This window comes from Bos indicus, chromosome 6 (genome assembly GCF_029378745.1).
Source record: "Bos indicus isolate NIAB-ARS_2022 breed Sahiwal x Tharparkar chromosome 6, NIAB-ARS_B.indTharparkar_mat_pri_1.0, whole genome shotgun sequence".
Taxonomy (NCBI): Eukaryota; Metazoa; Chordata; class Mammalia; order Artiodactyla; family Bovidae; genus Bos; species Bos indicus.
This window is the reverse complement of record NC_091765.1, coordinates 21,235,969-21,257,886: the sequence shown is the minus strand read 5'-3', so window position 1 is coordinate 21,257,886 and position 21,918 is coordinate 21,235,969. Positions and strand designations below refer to the sequence as shown.

Genomic DNA, 21,918 nt, shown 5'->3' with positions numbered 1-21,918 from the left:
AAAGTAAGGTAACCATTTTTGAAAAGACTAATATGAAACAAATCCTGGTTTAGAATTTTTTTAAACACTTTTCAGACATTAAGACAAATTTAGTATTTCAAAATCTTGAAGACTACATTCTTTTAAACCAAATGTTCTTAGTAAATTTTACATAGCCTTTAGTTTTCCTCTTGTATCAAGGGTATTTCTTACTGATACACTATTCTTACAACAATACACATTCTTAACTTATCCAATTTGTCACCTGTTTGCTAGTTTATAAAATTTTAAAGCTAATGGTATAACAAACCCAAATAATGATATTTCATATTTATAAGTGCATCCTGGGATGAATAAATAATGAAAACCCAGTCAATTTCTATTAAAAGTGTAGGATCTGAATGTTTAAGAAGTTATCTACCAACAGGGAAGTAGAACAGTATTGACTTCATCTGATTTTATTAAAATTTAAGTAGATTTCAGTGAAGTGAAGTGAAAGTCATTCAGGCGTGTCTGACTCTTTGCAACCCATGGACTATACAGTCCGTGGAATTCTCCAGGACAGAATGCTGGAGTGGGTAGCCTTTCCCTTCTCTAAGGGATCTTCCCAACCTAGGAATCGAACCCAGGTCTCCAATATTGCAGGCGGAATATCCTGTTTGGTCACTTTTTTTCTTTTAAATCTATTCAGCACTGGCATGCAGTAGTTGTCTTGATTTATTGCCACAGATCACTTACTCCAGTATCTTTCAAGCCATCATTGGCTATATCTACATGCTGGCTGACAACTTGCCTGACTTTATTTTTCAACTGTACTCATCAGTCAAAGGCCATTTACAAGCAACTACAATTAACTGAGCCTCAGAAGTATGTTTCTGTGACTGGGGTTGAGAGAGAAAAACTGTTGCTGATTAGCACAATTGAAAGTTATGGTACAAACTATTCTGCAGCAATTCTTTTTTTTTTATTTTAATTGGAGGCTAATTACTTTACAATATTGTAGTGGTTTTTGCCATACATTTACATGAGTCAGCCATGGGTGTACATGTGTTCCCCATCCTGAACCCCCCTCCCACCTCCTTCCCCATCCCATCCCTCAGGGTCATCCCAGTGCACCAGCCCTGAGCACCCTGTCTCATGCATCGAACCTGAACTGGTGATCTGTTTCACATATGATAATATATATGTTTCAATGCTACTCTCAAATCATCCCACCCTCGCCTTCTCCCACAAAGTCCAAAAGTCTGTTCTTAAATCTGTGTCTCTTTTGCTGTCTCACATATAGGGTCATCATTACCATCTTTCTAAATTCCATATATATGCATTAATATACTGTATTGGTGTTTTTCTTTCCGACTTACTTCACTCTGTATAATAGGCTTCAGTTTCATCCACCTCATTAGAACTGATTCCAATGCATTCTTTTTAATAGCTGAGTAATATTCCATCATGTAGTACTACAGCTTTCTTATCCATTCATCTGCCAATGGACATGTAGGTTGTAAACAGCAGCTCAGCAATCCTTTAGCCAAGTGTAATGACAGATCCCAAGAGAGAAGATAAGTCATCTTTAATTTTTTAAGTATTATTAATATATTTACAACCCATTTTGTGCCTAGTGCTAATATAGCCATGAATTATCTGGACAACCTGGGGCAAATCAACTTCTCAATTTTTCCATTAGGCTCTTCCGAAATTGCAGTCTACAAAGTTTGTATTAGAGAGCACATAAGTTATTTTTTATTATATAAAGCAAGCTCTTAGGAACCTTGTACATAACCACATTAAAGATTTACATCCTTTACATCCAATATAGATTTTAATCCTTTGCATTGTGTCTATTACATCCATGATTCTTAAATTTTTTCACAAAGGATCTTTGTTTATTACTTTCATCATTTTTCATCACCTTGTAGCTTTGATCCTATTTGTAACTTTCCTTTAGCCTAAAATCTCAATTGATCTTTGAAGAAAACCAATAAAAATTTTATACATGGGTACAACCTAATATAAGCTCAATTTTACTTTATTTAAAACAACATTTGCCTCAACAATTTATTCATAATTATAGAATCTGAAGATGAAACGTAAGTCTTCCCTGTAGGACAAGAGGTTCTAATTAAATGAAGAAAATATTGAGTTTTCTATACCTCTTTTACTTAGGTCAAATTATTAGTAGTTTTCAAAAAACAGTTTTCTTATTTTTGGAAGTTATGAATTAAAAAAATTAGTGCTCCTTATTCTAACTTGACCCTAGATATCTTCCTGAATACATAACTCTACTCACTATTTGTATTATAGCTGAGCAGGTAATAGGCTCCAATTTTGTTGTAATTTAACCTATATTCTCTGTTATAAGGCCTTCATTAAAGTGAAAGAGGAGAGTGAAAAAGTTGGCTTAAAGCCCAACATTCAGAAAACGAAGATCATGGCATCTGGTCCCATCACTTCATGGCAAATAAATGGGGAAACAGTGGAAACAGTGTCAGACGTTATTTTTGGGGGCTCCAAAATCACTGCAGCCATGAAATTAAAAGACGCTTATTCCTTGGAAGGAAAGTTATGACCAACCTAGATAGCATATTCAAAAGCAGAGACATTACTTTGCTAACAAAGGTCCATCTAGTCAAAGCTATGGTTTTTCCAGTGGTCATGTATGGATGTGAGAATTGGACTGTGAAGAAAGCTGAGTGCCAAGTAATTGATGCTTTTGAACTGTGGTGTTGGAGAAGACTCTTGAGAGTCCTTTGGACTGCAAGGAGATCCAACCAGTCCATTCTAAAGGAGATCAGTCCTGGGTGTTCATTGGTAGGAATGATGCTGAAGCTGAAACTCCAGTACTTTGGCCACCTCATGCGAAGAGTTGACTCATTGGAAAAGACTCTGATGCTGGGAGGGATTGGGGCAGGAGGAGAAGGGGACGACAGAGGATGAGACGGCTGGATGGCATCACTGAGTCGATGGACATGAGTTTGGGTGAACTCCAGGAGTTGGTGATGGACAGGGAGGCCTGGCGTGCTGCAATTCATGGGGTCTCAAAGAGTCGGACACGACTGAGCAACTGAACTTAACTGAAACTATTTTGTTTCTTTTTCTGAAATTCAGAATTTATTTCCTTGTATGTCTGATTTTTTTTTTTTTTGCTACATTCTAGACTTTGTATTTGAAAAATTATTCTGAAAATATTTTGAAGACTACAATAATGATGGGCTTCTCAGGTGGTACTAGTGGTAAAGAATCTACCTGCCAATTCAGGAGCTGCAGGAGACTTGAGTTTGATCCCTGGGTAGGAAAGATCCCCTAGAGGAGGAAATTATAACCCACTCCAATGTTCTTGCCTGGGAAATCTCATAGATAGAGGAGCCTGGCAGTCTGCAGTCCATGGGGCTGCAAAGAGTCACACACAACTGTAGCAACTTGGTGTGCACACACAATAATGGTACTTTCCTCCAAGGAGGGCTTGTGTTTGCTTGGCAGGGGTACTGCCATTTCAAGTCCAAAGATTATATAAAACTCATGACCTGGCCTGTGACTTACTATGGGGTGTGTTATTTCAATGAGTCTCACCCTGAGGTGTTCCACTTTGGCACTTCATTCACTGTGGAGACAGACTCTTGTTTGATGCTGAATTTTACTAGAGAACTGAGCTTTCTTTCTTGAGCATCTTATAACAAAGGTTTCATTTTCTGGAAAAATTCAAATGCAGTTGGGTAAAGAAGCTTCTTTTAACTATCTTCTGCACTAAATAAATAGTACAACTCCAAATTAGAAACATAGGGTTTGTATGTTATTTGAACTTGAGTAGGTGCCTTTAGTGTATATCTGTACAAATTGTGGAGATTTCCTGATACCTCAGTTGGTAAAGAATCTGCCTGAAATGCAGGAGACCCCATTCAATCCCTGGGTTAGAAAGATCCCCTGGAGAAGGGAAAGGCTACCCACTCCAGTATTCTGGCCTGGAGAATTCCATGGACTGTATAGTACAAACTATAAATCGATTTTTAATTTTGTACAAGAGAATTGACTAATAGCCTAGGCAGTTCAGGCTGCTATAACAGGTTGTCTATGTACCATAGACAGTTCTGGAGACTGGAGATCTAAGATCAAGTTGTCAATATGGTTAAGTTCTGGTGAGAACTCTCTTTTAGACTGCAGACTTCTCCTTATATCTTCACATGACCAAAAGAGAACTAGAAAGTTCTCTGGGGTCTCTTTTTATAAGGCACTAATCCCATTCATGAGGGTGGAACCCTCATGACCTAATTACCCGCAAAGCCCTGCCTTGCCTTCTAATACTATCATATTGGGGGTTAGGATTTTAACATATGAATTTGGAAGGAGCAAGCTCCAGGATTTGGTGATGGACAGGGAAGCCTGGATGCTGCAGTCCTTGGGAATCACAAAAAGTCGGACACAACTGAGTGATTGAACTCTACTGTAGGAACACCAGATTTGTCAACAATTGGTATTGGAAAATTATATTCATAGGCTAAATAAATAAAAAAAAAAAAAACAAAACCATCAGTCCATAACGATTAGAATAGTGGTCCTGTTTTAAGAGTCTTGAGTGCCATGAGATTTAAGCTCCAAGCTGTTCTAAATCCTAGCTGTTTAAAATAATTTTAAAAAATTGTTTGTTTAGAAATGCATACATTGCAATAGATTTTAAAAAGACTATCCAAGGTAATTCTGTTTTCTTAGTTTATAAAGGTGAAAATTTAATGTCCTGTCAAAAAACATTAATTTGGCCTTTAAAGTAAATTATAATAGCATGAATAAGACTGACATCACCTCGTGTGTGCGGTGTGTTCAGTCACTCAGTCATGTCCAACTCTTTGCAACTTCAAGGACTGTAACCCGCCAGGCTCCATTGTATCATCTGTGTTTTCCATTGTCTAGCAATAAACACTGCAAGCCAGACTGATCAGTGCATTGACCTCAGATGTAAAGACTTTTATCTTTGCAGGTCAAGTTACCTTTAAGAGTCAAGTTGGAAAATATTAATTTTCATTCATAATCTCAGAGTAGAAGTTCCAATTTCCAAAGAAATTCCAATCAATTATGAATGTCAAGCCAACAAACTGTAAATACACAATGATAGGCCATATGGACTTTTCATCCTAAAAATTATTTGGTTCCATAGCGTTTGTTTCATTCTCTGAGGAGGAAAACATAGTTATAGAACATTCTAGCAAAAACCCAGATCTACAGTTTAGTCACTCTTTCTAAACAATAGTATAAAATTCCTTCACTCTATGGCCCAAGCTGAGAAAAATCTTGGAAAAAATTCCAGAAAAATAAAAACCTTTCTACTAGAACCTAATCAGTACATTTTCTGTGATAAGCAATAATTAAACAGCTTAATGAGATAAAATTATACCATGATATTAACTCATTTAAAGTTCAGTGGTTTTTAGTTTACTGAGTTTTCAACTATCACTGCAATCTAAATTTAGGACATTTTCATTACCTCAAAAAGAAATCTATACCCATTAGCATTTACCTCTAATTTACCCTCAGCAAACCTCCTCACTGCCAGCCCCAGACAACCAATAATCTGCTTTCTGTCTTCACAGAATTGCCTAGTCTAGACATTTCATATAAAAGGGGCCAGGCTCTATATGGTTTTTTAAGACTGGCTTTCTTTACATAGCATACTGTTTTTTGGTTCATTCATATAGTAGCAGTTACCAGTACTCCATTCCTTTGATTTCCCTAATATTATTCTATTAAATAGATATGCCACATTTTGTTTATTCATTCAGCGGTTGTTGGAAATTTGGGTTGTGTCCTCTTTTTGGCTATTATGCATAAGGATGCTGTGAACATCTGCACACAAGTTTTGATGTAGACATGTTTTTGTTTGTGTAGATACTTGAGTGGATTTGTAGGTCATCTGGTAATGCTATATCTAACATTTTGAGGAACTGCCACACTATTTTCCAGTGTAGTTGCACCAATTAACATTCCCACCAGCAATGTTTGAGGGTTTCAATTTCTTTACATCCTCACCAGTTTTTTTAATTGTCAGTTATTTTTCTTTTTACTATAACTATCATAGTGAGTTGTGAAGTGGTATCTCGTTGTGGCTTTGATTTGCATTCCTGTGGTGATTAATAATGTTGAACATCTTTAATGTGTTTATTAAATGTTCCTGTATCTTCTTGGAGAAATTTATTTATAAGTCCTCTGCCCATTTTTAATTGGGTTATTTACTTTTTTTTTAATGAGCTTCATATATTCTGGATACAGACCTCATCAAAAGTGGGATTGCAAATATTTTCTCTCTTTAATTTTTTGACGATGTCATTTGAAGCACAAAAATCTAAAAATTTTGATTCCATTCCTTTTTTTGCTTGTGGTTTTCATCTCATAGCTAAAAAAATCACTATATAATCCAAAGTCACAAAGATTTACTTGTGTTTTCTTCTACAAATTTTATAGTTTTAGCTCTTACCTTTAGGTCTTTGATCTATTTTGAGTTAAATGTTGTGTCTAATGTGAATTAAGCATCCAGATGCAAAATTTTGCATATTGATATCCAGTTGTCCCACCGCTATTGATGGAAAAGAATTCTCTTTCCTCATTTTTGTCAGAATCAACTGACAATTTGATGAATTAGTAGCCCAATTGATGTAAACAGTAGTCTCTTGAGTTTACATATGGATTTCAGAATCAACTGGTGGACTCCATTTAGAGTAACATTTACACGTTAGCTCATATACATTCAATTTCACTGCCATGTTTTTTTTCTTTTTTTTTTTAATTTTATTTTACTTTTAAACTTTACAATATTGTATTGGTTTTGCCAAATATCAAAATGAATCCGCCACAGGTATACATGTGTTCCCCATCCTGAACCCTCCTCCTTCCTCCCTCCCCATACCATCCCTCTGGGTCATCCCAGTGCACCAGCCCCAAGCATCCAGTATCGTGCATTGAACCTGGACTCGTGACTCATTTCATATATGATATTATACGTATTTCAATGCCATTCTCCCAAATCTCCCCACCCTCTCCCTCTCTCACAGAGTCCAAAAGACTGTTCTATACATCAGTGTCTCTTTTGCTGTCTTGTATACAGGGTTATTGTTACCATCTTTCTAAATTCCATATATATGCGTTAGTATACTGTATTGGTGTTTTTCTTTCTGGCTTACTTCACTCTGTATAATATGCTTCAGTTTCATCCACCTCATTAGAACTGATTCAAATGTCTTCTTTTTAATGGCTGAGTAATACTCCATTGTGTATATGTACCACTGCTTTCTTATCCATTCATCTGCTGATGGACATCTAGGTTGCTTCCATGTCCTGGCTACTATAAACAGTGCTGCGATGAACGTTGGGGTACAAGTGTCTCTTTCCCTTCTGGTTTCCTCAGTGTGTATGCCCAGCAGTGGGATTGCTGGATCATAAGGCAGTTCTATTTCCAGTTTTTAAAGGAATCTCCACACTGTTCTCCATAGTGGCTGTACTAGTTTGCATTCCCACCAACAGTGTAAGAGGGTTCCCTTTTCTCCACACCCTCTCCAGCATTTATTATTTATAGACTTTTGGATCGCAGCCATTCTGACTGGCGTGAAATGGTACCTCATAGTGGTTTTGATTTGCATTTCTCTGATAATGAGTGATGTTGAGCATCTTTTCATGTGTTTGTTAGCCATCTGTATGTCTTCTTTGGATAAATGTCTATTTAGTTCTTTGGCCCATTTTTTGATTGGGTCATTTATTTTTCTGGAATTGAGTTGTAGGAGTTGCTTGTATATTTTTGAGATTAGTTGTTTGTCAGTTGCTTCATTTGCTATTATTTTCTCCCATTCTGAAGGCTGTCTTTTCACCTTGCTGATAGTTTCCTTTGTTGTGCAGAAGCTTTTAAGTTTAATTAGGTCCCATTTGTTTATTTTTGCTTTTATTTCCAATATTCTGGGAGGTGGGTCATAGAGGATCCTGCTGTGAGGTATGTCGGAGAGTGTTTTGCCTATGTTCTCCTCTAGGAGTTTTATAGTTTCTGGTCTTATGTTTAGATCTTTAATCCATTTTGAGTTTATTTTTGTGTATGGTGTTAGAAAGTGCTCTAGTTTCATTCTTTTACAAGTGGTTGACCAGTTTTCCCAGCACCACTTGTTAAAGAGATTGTCTTTAATCCATTGTATATTCTTGCTTCCTTTTCTAATTAAATGTTTCACTTATTCAACATCAACCTCTCCATTGGCCCCTTCTTATTTTCCTAACTTCCATAACTAATCATGCTTAGTTATTCCCATTCTTTAAAAAGTCAATTCTTGATATTGTCCCACCCTTCACAGTCCAAATTCCTTAAAGAGTAGTCTGTATTTAAAAATTAAAAAAAAGACTAGTCTCTATTTTTACTTTTAAGTCTCTCTTAAAGCTATATGTAAAAAAAGTTATCAATGACATTCTAATTGCCAAGCAGAAGAGTACATGTTCAGTCTTTATTGCAGCATTTTATGGCAACTACCCTCATATTTTTCACTCCTTTCTCATCTGTTGTTTTTTATGATACTACCAAAATCTGCTCTTATCTATTTCTGTTACCTCTTGTCTATGTCTGTTTTGCTCAACTCTTTCTTCTACTCCTTACATGTTGCTTTTACCCAGGACTGTTTCCTCAGCTTTCACACTTTATAGATTTTCACCAGTCTCTAAAATTAAACTACAATCATATACTCCCATTTACAGGTTTTACTTATTTTCACATGGTTATTCAGTATGTATCTCAAAAATAAAAAATTGAACTCAATATCTTTCTTGTCAAAACTTGTTTCTCATTCTTCCTTCCATATATCAATAAATAAGCTACCTAATTTAACAAGCAAGTTTTGAAGTCATTTTTAACTCTTCCCCCTACCCTTTCTCACATGTAAATGGTGAATTTGTCTTGTGGATTTCATCTCTAATTTGTTTCCCATTCTTACAGTCCTTTTTATTCTCTGACTCAGCTCAGTTCTTTTCTTTGGACTTCAATGAAAACTTTCATATTATCTTTCATGGTTCCAACAATTTTGCTGTAAAATGTAGGACTTATCACATCAGTCCTATTCTTAAAAATCCTTCACTGACTTCCCATTACCTGGAGCATAACTGAATCTACTTAGTTTGGTGTTAATGATGCTGCAAAACTCAGTTCCAGCTTACTTTTTCAGTCTTATGCCCAATGACACAACTTCTCCTTCCACAATCCCTACCTTCTCTCTGTTGCCTCACTTCTCAAATATACCACCAAATACACACACTGCTGTTTTAGCCATGAAGGACTTGCTCATTATAAACCTTGCACATTGCTCATACATTTATATGAAAGGGAAGCAGGAGAGGGAAGAGAACAAAGCAAGAGTATAATCTCAAACAAAGACCTATAGAGCATAGCTTCAGCCAGATCCTGCAGAGGAACTCTACAGTTACACTTCACAGATGTCTAGGGCAAGTAAACTAAGCTGTCATACTCCTGTATCTGTCAGCCACAAGTCACAGGCTATACAGAAGGAGAGTAAATTCCCAGACACTTGTAGATTTCTGCATGTGTGGACAAGAACCTCAGTAGAAAAAGTATAGTTCCCAAAGAAGAGGCATATTTCAAACTTGCCAGATTTTAGTCAAAATAGCTTTTGTACTTGCTTTCTTTTGGTTCTTATTTTTCCCTTTAATTTTGGCCTGTCTTATCAACTCTTCTATGAATACAGAAATAATTTTAAAATTTAATCTGCTTTTTAGTTGTCTACAATGAGAGGCTTGGTTCTAAGAAAATAATACATTTTTGTTTTGGTAATTTTAAGTCATATATTTATTCTCAATTTTTGTTATCTTTTATTTGAACTGTTTCTTTAGATTTTATATATTGTTGGATAATTTTCTAATTCATTTTAAAGATCTGTTTTGTCAGTGAATTTAACACATTTACATTTATCACAACTGTTGGTGGCACTCATTTCTATCTTCATATTTTATTGACTTTTTCTATTAACATTTTTTATACTTTAATTCTTCTTCCATACTTTCCATTGGACTTATTGACGTTCTTCTCACTGTATAAAAGTTAATATTGAATTTAATTTCCTCATTTGGTTACCAGGGAGATGATATATGTCTCCATTAATTAATTTTTTTTTTTTTTTACTTTCTACCCATTTGTTACGCTTATCACTACCCTGATCATCTAAACTCTCCATGACATACTTTCAGTTCCACCACCACATTTGTATTTTCTACATTTTTAACTCTTAGATTTATGGATCTTTTATGGATTTTAGGTTTGTTTTAACAGCAAGAAAACTTACTAAGTGATTTCCTCACCTCTACATTCTATATATTTTTTAGATCTTCCTAGGTTTATTTGACAACTTTTTGGTATACTTCTGAAAGAGTTTTCAAAAGAGCCATTTGCTTGATGAATCTTCTGAGCTCATTTGTCTAAAAATATTTAAGTATGTTTCCTTTACAGTTAAATTACTATTATTGAATATAGTAGTCTAGATTTCAAGTTCTTTTATTCTGATTCTTTAACAACGTTGCTCTTCTTATTCATAAAACAAATGTTACATGTATTTTGCATATAAGATTAACATTGAGAAGTATGTTACAGTCCATTTCTTGTTTCTTTTTAAATAATCTGCTCTTTCTATTGGAAACTTTAAGAAAGGTCTTCGATGTTTTAAAATTCACTCTAGTATGTTTGTATTTTTTTAATTGTCCTAAGGCTTTAGTACTATGAAACTTGTTGATGCTTATCTCTCTCTAATTCTTAGAAATTCTAGTTCACCATTTCTTTAAATACTTCCTCCCTGCCACTTTTTTTCCAATTGGTTTTCTGGAAAAAACCTTTAAGGTGGTAGTTAACATGTGCATACTCGTCCTTCACATCCCTAATTTGTTTTTCTATTCTTTTTCTTTCCTGATAAATTTTTTTGAATTCCTCAATTTAATCTTTAAAGTCACTAATTTGTTATCCACTGTTACTCATTCTCATATTTTAATCCTTATGTTGAGTCTTTTTCTCTTTAAAATGTTGTTATGCTTGTCTTTTCCACTATTTTCCTTTATCTCTTTGAGAATACTGATTATACTTGCCTTACATTTAATTTTTCGTTTATATTGTTTTTGGCCCGCCAACTCTTCTTTATGCGATGTAAGGTAGAGGGATTTACCTCAAATTGGAGATTTTCTAACTTTACAAGCTTTGTTGAACTACTCTTTGTGGATCTCTCTCCACAGTCAGCAACGCTACCCTTAGGGATCCTCCATTCCTCCTCTGTGGTCCTAGCAGCAATGGTGGGGAAGAGCCAGCCAAAATGCCTGAGAATCTACTGTTATTCACCTTCTACAACAGCAAGGTAAGAGTTCCATTCTGCTATTTTCCTACCATCTTACCACCCATTTTCCTACCTTCTGGTGCTGTGCTGGTGGTACTGTTGCTGCTGTTGTTTCTTACTGTAAGCAACAACCCATGCAGTGCAATATGAGAAAAGAAGGAATTAGAACTTAAGAGTTTCTCCTCAAAATTCTATTGTCCTTGTACCCAGCTCTTTTCATATCTAGGTTGTATTTCCATACATGAAAAGCAATCAGATTATGTCTTCATAAGAATTCTCAGTCTGTTAATTTTAGTTTCAGAGAATCAGCCCATACCATCACTTCTCTAACATCCACACAATTATATCCAGGGAAAAGAATCCAGATATTCATTCATTTATCAAAAGCTAGGGAGGTTTCCCAACTATCCTATTACAAACTAATTCAGTTCCACAAGATTCTATGTACCTAGCACAATACATTGGGAAAAAGTATATATCATGATCTCAAACTTCTAAGAGAACTTTCTGTTTTGCTGGAAAGGCCAATTTACTTATATAAAAATCTCTGAGGAATAACCAAGTTGTCAAAGTTTTAAGTTAAATAGTCCTAAAATTAATATGATAAAACCTCTCAATATTACTCAGACAATAAGAAATAACCAGTGCATCCTGTGAATAAATAAGAGCAGGTAAGTGAGGAAGATAGAGTGTTACAAGTCTTCTAGCATCTCTATCACACAAGTGCTATGAAGTAGTTCTTGTTTTGGCAGTATCTCCTCTGAAAGAGAATAGCAACCCTAACACTGACTTTGAACTGCTTTTGAGTTCTCTAGAGTACAGTACTTACAAGTATTTAAGTTGAAAATTGCTTCTCTCTTTTTTTTCTAGGGCGAGTTTTAATTGCAGATAAAGTATTCTTATGGAAAGAACTCTTTTAAATTTGATTTATTTATACATGTTTACAAATGCCCATTGTTAAATCAACCCAGAAACTTTCACCTTTTACCTTGATAATCCCTATGTCATGGCAGAGCTGTATTTGTTGACATTGACAGTCATTAACTTGAGCTGTTGTAAATTACCTCTCCCAGTCAAAAGTCTATAATATGTCTAAAAGGAGATTGTTTACCTATGTGCAAAATTATTTCTTTTAGGTCCTCAGTACCTTAAAGCTGTCTGTTTGTGCACTGAAGATCTTCCAGGATTAATTGAACAAAGAATTTGGTGAAGACTTCTGGGAAATTATCACAAAGGACAAATCATAATAGGCGGTTGCAGCAGCAGAAATGCTCTTTTAAGAAAAGCCTTTCAACGGACTCTGAGAGTCTGAATCTCCTACGGGTTCTACGAATAGCAGCAGCCTTGGTTGCAAATCAAGGGCATGATTGTAGGTACACAGAGCTCGGCCCAGGTGGTAACTGACACAAAGGGTCAGCCCTAAATGAAACTGTGAAGACAGTAAAATTCATTTCAGTGCACACAGCAGTGTCTTTCTCCCTCACCTCTCCTTCTCTGAAAGCTTTCTTAATGCTTGAAGTTTTCCCCTTCTCTGACAACACAAACTCATTTAATCATGTATTCATTCAATGAACAATTTGTAAGAGTCAAGTGCCAGATGCTAGAATTATTAAGATACAGAAGGCATAAATTATAAACTTAATAACTCATAATCTGATGGGGAGAAAGATACAAAATAAATCATATGATAAATATAATCATCAGAGTTCAATACCACATGTAAACATGACTCAAAGAAGAAAGATTTCAACTTAAGAAGTCTCAGAGAAAGTTTAAAATGGGAAAAGACACTAAACCAGGTCTTTAACCATTAGGTGTGGGGAATAAGAGAAGGGGAAAGAGTATTCCATGAAAATTAACTGAATGTGCAAAAATAGAATAAGTTATAGCAAACTGCTCCACACTAAGGTATGAAATTGCTAGGATAAAAGGCAAAATTTCAGGTTTATGGGATAAATCCCTAAAATATGAATTTATAGAACCTGACAAATTACGAACATTATTTGGCTTTGCAGGGAAACCTTTCCAGAAACCCCCAAAAACAATAATGCTGTTTCCTGTTAAATATAGAAATCCAGTCTTAGTTCACATCAGGTTTCACAGTTTGTGTGTCTGTCTCTCTCCCCCCATTGCCATCTATTTTTCTATCTTTATCTCCTTTTTAGAACATACTCACACACACACACTCATTCTTACACACAGTCACACGTGCATAGTAAGCAACACCTGACATGGACCACAGTGCTGTAGAATATGTCATTCCAGGATGACAACAGTGGTCAGAACATTTGTTTGCTTCCCTGGTAGCTCAGACAGTAAAGCGTCTGCCTACAATGCGGGAGACCCGGCTTTGATCCCTGGGTCGGGAAGATCCCCTGGAGAAGGAAATGGCAACCCGCTCCAGTATTCATGCCTGGAAAATTCCATGGACTGAGGAGCCTGGTGGGCTACAGTCCATGGGGTTGCAAAGAGCTGGACACAACTGAGCGACTTCACTTCACTTCATGCTAACAGCAAGAAGTCTAATCAGATTGTTTTCCTACTTGGCCAGATTTAGGGAAAGGTCAGAAAAATGTTTTGTTCTGTTTCTTTTTTATAGGAAAGGTCAGAGAAAAAGTCTAGGGAAGAAATGTTTTGAGCAGGCTAAAAATAGCAGGCATGATTGAACACTCTAGGTAAATCCCAAAGATGCTGAGAATCAGGGTCTGTGGTTCTGTTATAGAATCATGCCCCCATTATGGAACCATGCCCCCTCCTACCAAGTTATGCAGAAATGTTTCCTCACACCAGGTCTGTGCTGCTTTTAAGATTTTTAATAACTACTGTCAGATATGCCAGTTTATTTTTTGTTATAACTTTCTGTTTTGATGTTGGAGTAGCTTAGCCTAATGGTATGATTTTTGCAAATCTTTTTCTATCTACAGCCGTATTTCATCATCTCCTCTGAAGACTATATCCTCTATGAAGTTCTTGTTAGCATACCCTTTATTGGCTGGCTCCTTGTGGATCTTAAAAAACACAGTAAAAATAGTCCTATCATGGCTCAGCAGGTAAAGAAACTGCCTGCAATGCAGGAGACACCGGAGACATGGATTTGATCCCTGGGTTGGAAGATTCCCTGGAGAAGGAAATGGCAACCCACTCTAATATTCTTGCCTGAAAAATCCCATGAAAACAGGAGACTGGTGGGCTATAGTCCAAAGGGTCACAAAGAGCTAGACATGACTGAATGACTAAGCACAGCACAGTACAGAGAGTGTTTAGAAGAAAATAAGCAAATCACTTCCTTATTTCACTGCAACACTTAGCAGTTTGTGTTGAACCACATGTGCTTTGATAGAAATTTGCTGACCTGTGCATTAGGCAGACAGACCAAAAGACAATCCATTTGTACCTAGAAATTAAGTTGATTATGCATCAAAATCAAAAGGGTAAAATTCAGAATATATCACTGTGCAAGACAACTAGATACCAAGCAGCCCACCCTGATCAAAATTGAATTACAATTTGAAAAATTATCAAATAAATGGAATTCATTTTAGTAAACAACTGAACTTCAAAATCATCTACGCCATGGCCATAACCCTTGGGTAAGCCAGTATCCCCAGTAGATGGGCTAATATTATTTTCAATTAGATTATCTCACAATTTTGAATCACTTTATTTGATGACTTAATTGCATTGTTTAAAAGGCTTCACCACAGCAGACATACAGAAATCTATTTTGAGGCAGAACACAAGTTTCTAGGTCTGCAAGAAACATTAAAAGTTATGGATTAATTTTAAGCAAATAAACTCCCATCTACTAGATAATAAGCTATATATGGATGATGGAAGATGAGCTTATATACAAAATATTACCTCTAATTCTTCTATGAAAACCAATTTTGTTTTTCAAGCTTTGAAATTCCAAATCAACATTCTAATATTGCACAGAGGACTATAATGGACAGCCTTTCATTCACATTCCCAAACTGCAAGTGTCCAGTAAAGAAGAAATAATATGGTCCATACTACCACAAAGAGGGGATAATAACAGCTAACGCTGATCCAGTCACCACTTGACCTGGGACAGCACCTAGAATACAGGAAGTCTCTCAGCTTCTAATGAAATTGGAAACATGGAGCAAATCCTATAGTAGTCTATATCCAAGAGACGAAGAGCCGACTCATTAGAAAAGACCCTGATTCTGGGAAAGACTGAAGGCAGGAGGAGAAGGGGACAGCAGAGGACAAGACGGTTGGATGGCATCACTGCCTCAATGGACATGAGTTTGAGCAACCTCTGGGAGATGGTGAAGGACAGAGAAGCCTGGGATGCTGCAGTCCATGGGGTTGCAAAGAGTTGGACACAACTGAGCAACTGAACAACAAATACTATATTAAAATGTAGGAGAAATTCAATAGTCATAAACTATAACTTTCCATTATCTACAAATGTTTGGGATAGCAGTGCTTCTAAGCCTCTTTTCCTCTTCAAATATCTTATATATGAAATAGAAATCGTTTTCTATTAGTCTAATCATCATTTAAAAAACTGCCAAATTGGATCATGTTGTGATGCTTTTTGGATTATTCTTTGATGTCATTTACAAGGATATGAATTTTTTCATGTGAGTAATGACCCTGGAGGTTCTCTGGTATGACAGGAACCTAGAGTGTGGGATGTCAACCACAGCAGTCTGTCTGAACTGCCCAAACACTTTGCTACAAATGGACAAGCTCCTTGAATGTACAGGCTGCATCCTCAGTACTTAGTGAAACATCTGAAACAGTAAAGATTAAATAAGATTGCTGAATAAACATAAATCTAGAGCTCTTTAAAGTATTACACTTATTTATATTCATGCCATTTCTGAGACTAGATTATATTTTCTAATAACATTTATCATTTCCTCTTATAGACATGTAATATGCTTGAAACAGAAATCATGAAAGTACAGAAAACCATGAAGAAATAATTGCCTATCCAAAGAAAATTATTATATTTCTCATATATCCTTTCAGTATATCTTTAAATTGTTTTCTTTAAGTTATGTTTTATACATTGAGTCTTCTAGTTTTTCATTTAAAAACATATGGTGTATATTACCCACATTAGCAAGTATCAGTCTTAAAAAATCATTTAATGATTAATTAGCATTTCATCATATGTTGTTCATACTTATTTACACACATTATATCAATAAATATATGGGGCATATGTGTGTTATTGCCCATTATTTTTTATAGGCAAGATAAACAATGCTTTGTATTTAGTAGGTATTAAGTTAGTGTAGCTCAATTGTAAAAATGGTTACAAGAATGATTTTTACCATAAGAGGGGATAAGCCAGTGGATTTAATTACTGATATTGTAAAAATTTCCCACTTTCCACTGATATTCTCATTTACTAAATATTCCATTCAAAATGATTCCATTAAGAACTGTTACCTGATGCTATTATTCAGAATTGTGGAACTGAGATTGAAATGTAAATTTCATAATTTTTTTCCTAAAATAGGGTCTTAATAGGGTTAAGGGTTGATAAATATTAGATCTCACAATAATGCACCACTCCACAATGTAGAATATTCAGCAGTATCCATAACAACCATGATTCTTTAAAGATATTTTAATTGCAACTTTCCTTGAAATTGTTGATGGTTTATTGTGACAATATAAAGACAACTTAAGGAAGACTATTTATTGATAAATGGGTTTCTAACCAAGATGATAGAGAATGAGATTTATATTCTGCTTTTCTGACAAGGCAATGGTTGTATCTGAAAGGAAAAAGATGCAAGATACTGTTTCTGTGCTATCTATTTGAAGAAAAGAATAACATTAAGCATATGAAATTAAAAGAATGCCACATTCAGGTCCCAAACAATTAAATCTAAGAAACTAAAGGAATTTATACTAATCAATCAGCCAGGAAACAAAACACGATAAAAAATCAAAATCACTTCAAATCAGAATTTTAGCCCTGGTTTCCTTTGGAGGTTAACATGGGATGGCATTGCATAAATGTGGCCAGAAATTACTCCTGTATTAAGAACAACAAAACTATTTTTCTGTGCATGAGAGAATGTGCATTGGGCATCTAATTAACACTAAAGTTCTATTTTTTAATATATTCTGAATTATTGGGTAAGTATAACTGATAGTCAAGTCACAACAGTATTGGGAATAGGGATACAGCTTAAGGAAGAGATACTAAGGAGTCTACTGGAAGCCATAAGAAAAAAAAGTCATAACAAAAGAATAGGATGGTAGAGACAGAAGATTTTACTCTGTTTAGGAGTGTGGATGAAGGATGAGTGGAAAGGAGAAGGAAAAATCAACCAGGAAGAGTAATTCAAGGTGCTGAGAGCAGTGAAGCTGAAAAATAAAAGAAATACAGTTTATTGTTTCTTATGTGAAACTATGGAAAAAACTGTAAAAGGGTTCTGACGTCTGTGTACAAAGTATCATGTAAAAATCCTGACTGTCCCAATGAGCTCTTTATTATGTGTATCTCTAGCAATATTAAAACATACTTCCTCCTAAACATTTCCAGTGTTGTTGGCAGTCACCTTATATCAAATTTTCTAAGATTTTAAATTTAGTTGTATAGAATTTATTTTAAAAATTTGGTGTGGGAAAACATCATCAAAATCTGTGCTAATCACTTGATACAAAAGTTATCAACATTTTCCCATGACTAATAAGAATTATCCAAAAGTATCTTGATAAATGATTTTTATTTCTATATGAAAATTTATTTTCAGTTTCTAGGAAGTAAATGTGCTTTGTATAATTTCATTATTATCAGGGCAGCCATAAAAGAGAAACTTCATTTTGCGTGGTTCCTTGAGTTTTCATTTTAGCAAATATTTCACATTTCACCCCTTGTGACAGGCCATCAGGCTAGACATTACCAGTCCACCTTCCTCCCCTGGCACATAGGAAGACTATTGCCCAAACTCCCTTTCTACAGGGTAGGATTGTATCCCTGCATCTTGTTGAAAGAATGTGAGTGGAAATATTCTATACTGCTTCCAGGACTGACCAAGAGTTCCTCTCACTCACTCTTTGCTTGTTGCCAGATCAAAGCAGAGAAACCTATGGAGAACTTTGAAGAAGCCTAGAAGACAGCAGTGCCACGATGGGAACAGCTAGGATTCTTTCTCATTTTTCAAAAGGCCACACATTAAATATCCAAACTGTGGTATAATCCAGAAATAAACACTTATTTTGTTCAGTTACTGAGATTCGGGGTTTCCTATGGCAGCTAGCATTGATCATTGCTGAATAACAAACCTGCCCTTAAAGGGTTTCCTGTTGACATGACTGATTTTGTGTGTAAGTGTTAGGTTTGGGTAGTTTGAGGAGCATTTTGTGATGATTGTTCTCTACAAGAATTTAGGAAATTTTTTTTATTGAGTTCAAAAGAAATAACTAAATAAGTGGGTTGTTCACACCACATTACCAACTGAGCTACTTTGTAATCAACCAAAGACTCTGCATATTTATTCCTTCTGAATATCAGTTCTCTAAACTACCTCAGGACTTAAATATTCTGAAATATGTTGTTCCATTCAGTTCACAGCTAAGTGATATTAGTATTCCTTGATTACTCATTAAAGTCAGCAGCTTTACAGAATAGAACTGCTCTCTTTTTTTCCTGATGGTCAAATACTGTGTAAAAGAACTGTAGATATTCTGGAATGGGAATGAAACTTACAGACTACAGAATTACAACACTTTTCAGATGAGCAAGCTGTGTTTTAAGAAAGGATAAGGGATCCGAATAAGGTTTCAGACAGAGCTGGTTGGCAGCAGAGCTGAGATTAGAATTATCATCCCCTGAATGCTAAATTATATTCTTACCTGCAACAGTTTTTTGACAGCAGTGTCAATCACAGGACTTCTGATATCCACATTCATTTTTAAGCGATACCAGCCAGCCCACAGACAAATCTTGTTCAACTTGATTCACTGGTACCCTACCCTTTCCTATTTGTAAAGATAAGTAATCAAAGAGTAGACCCCAATATAAGAATAGTCAATCCTCATGTTGCCCTGCAATCTAGATTGAGATTTGGTGTGTAAAGATGAAGTGGGCCCATGGTTTTTGGAATCTGAATAGGGAAACATGGAGAGCATTAATCAGTTAGCAGAAGGATCTGATATGGAAAGTTTATATAAAGAGAGAGAGAGAATGATGTAGGTCAGGGCCATGAGGGATCATGATGAGGCCAAGTTATAGCGGGGGAATTTATACTTGGAGATAACTGAAGTTTCACCAGGGGGAGATGCTAGAACCAGTGAATTGCCAGAGTTCCCTACATTTCTGATGTCTACCTTGACCTATTCCAGTACCAGTCAATAAGCCCTCTGTATCTTATGGTGACCTTGGTGAGAAACTGTCTTTACAACAGAAAAAAGGAAGCTATATAGGAATAGAGAAACACTTTCATACATACATCCTTCAACTAAATGAGAAAAACAATTATATGTGGAAATAAATTACAAGATAAAATATCAAAATAAACATTTACAATTTTAAACATGTATCAAAAATGTAAACAAAATTTAAGGGCATACAAATTGAGTATAAATATTTACTAAAATTATTTAACAAAAATGTAAATAACTTTACTGTATAAAGAGAATGTACATGTGGATAAGAAAAATACTAATGCTCCAGATAACCACAATGGTGTGACCACTCACCTAGAGCCAGACATCTTGGAATGTGAAGTAAAGTGGGCCTTAGGAAGCATCATCATGAACAAAGCTGGTGGAAGTGATGGAATTCCAGCTGAGCTATTTCAAATCCTAAGAGATAATGCTAAGAGATGAAAGTGCTGCACACAATATCCCCCAAAATTTGGAAAATTCAGCAGTGGCCACAAGACTGGAAAAGGTCCATTTTCATTCTAATCCCAAAGAAAGGCAATGCCAAAGAATGTTCAAACTACTACACAATTGCACTCATCTTACGCGCTAGCAAAGTAATACTGAAAATTCTCCAAGCTAGGCTTCAACAGTACATGAATCAAGAACTTTCAGATGTTCAAGTTGGATTTAGAAAAGGCAGAGAAACCAGAGATCAAATTGCCAATGTCCATTGGATCATGCAAGAGAGTTCCAGAAGAACATCTACTCCTGCTTCATTGACTATGCCAAAGTCTTTGATTGTGTGGATCACAACAAACAGTGGTAAATTTTTCAAGAGATGGGAATACCAGACTACCTTACTTGCCTCTTAAGAAACCTGTATGCAGTTCAAGAAGCAATAGTTAGAACTGGACATGGAACAACATATTGGTTCCAAATTGGGAACGGAGTATGTCAAGCCTGTATTTTGTCATCCTGCTTGTTTAACTTATATGCACAGTACATCATGCTGGATGAAGCACAAGCTGGAATCAAAATTGCCGGGAGAAATACCAATAACCTCAGATCTGCAGATGATACCATCTTTATGGCAGAAAGCTAAGAGGAACTAAAGAAAGAGCCTCTTGATGAGAGTGAAAAAGCTGGCTTAAAGCTCAACATTCAAAAAACGAAGATCATGGCATCTGGTCCCATCACTTCATGCAAATAGATGGGGAAACAGTGGAAACAGTGACAGACTTTATTTTCTTGGGCTCCAAAATCACTGCCGGTGGTGACTGCAGCCATGAAATTGAAAGACACACACTCCTTGGAAAAAAAGTTATGACCGACCTGCTGCTGCTGCTAAGTCGCTTCAGTCGTGTCCGACTCTGTGCGACCCCATAGATGGCAGCCCACCAGGCCCTGCTGTCCCTGGGATTCTCCAGGCAAGAACACTGGAGTGGGTTGCCATTGCCTTCTCTGATGACCAACCTAGACAGCATATTAAAAAGCAGAAACATTACTTTGCCAACAAAGGTAGGTCTAGTCAAAGCTATGGTTTTTCCAGTAGTTAAGTACAGATGCGAGAATTGGACTATAAAGAAAGCTGAGCGCCAAAGAATTGATGCTGGAAAAGACTGAAGGCAGGAAGAGAAGAGGTAAACAGGATGAGATGGTTAGATGGCATCATCAACTTGATGGACATGAGTTTGAGTAAGCTCCAGGACTTGCTGATGGACAGGGAAGCCTGGTGTGCTGCAATCCATGGGGTTGCAAAGAGTCAGACACAACTGAGCGACTGAACTGAACTGAATGGTCCAATGAGATAAGATGAAATGATAATGGACTAACAGTTTAGAAAAGATATAGAAAATGCTCTTACTTGCTCAGTTATGGCTAATTCTTTGTGACCCCATGGACTGAAGCCCACTGGGCTCCTCTGTCCATTGGATTCTAGGCAAGAATACTAGAGTGAGTTGCCATGCTGTCCTCCAGGGGATCTTCCCAAACCAGGGATTGAACCCAGGTCTCCTGCATTGCTGGTCGATTCTTTACTATCTGAGCCACCAGGGTAGCAGGACAGAAAAAGCTGAATAGCATTTAAAAATATGCTTAACCTAACTAATAAAGAAATGAGAAGTAAGTCAACTACAAAATATCATTTTTACTTATCAAATTATCAACTATCTATGAAATGTTAATAATATTCTTATAGCAGTTTGGTAAGAAATGTGATCTCAACTTATGCCCAAGTCATTCT

General features: G+C 36.0%; 1 long non-coding RNA gene across 2 annotated transcripts in view; it reads left to right on the top strand.

The window, feature by feature from the left end:
• The window catches only part of LOC139183597 (uncharacterized), a 34,744-nt gene extending 16,914 nt beyond the window's left edge, over positions 1–17,830 (top strand). The window contains exons 2-3 of one of the 2 annotated variants that reach the window (XR_011567094.1): positions 11,212–11,330; positions 14,234–17,830. This is a non-coding gene — a long non-coding RNA (uncharacterized lncRNA). Of the gene's footprint in view, positions 1–11,211; positions 11,331–12,445; positions 14,190–14,233 lie in introns of those variants that run through there. The other variant, XR_011567095.1, reaches the window with a different exon arrangement.
• The last annotated feature ends 4,088 nt before the right edge of the window (positions 17,831–21,918 follow it).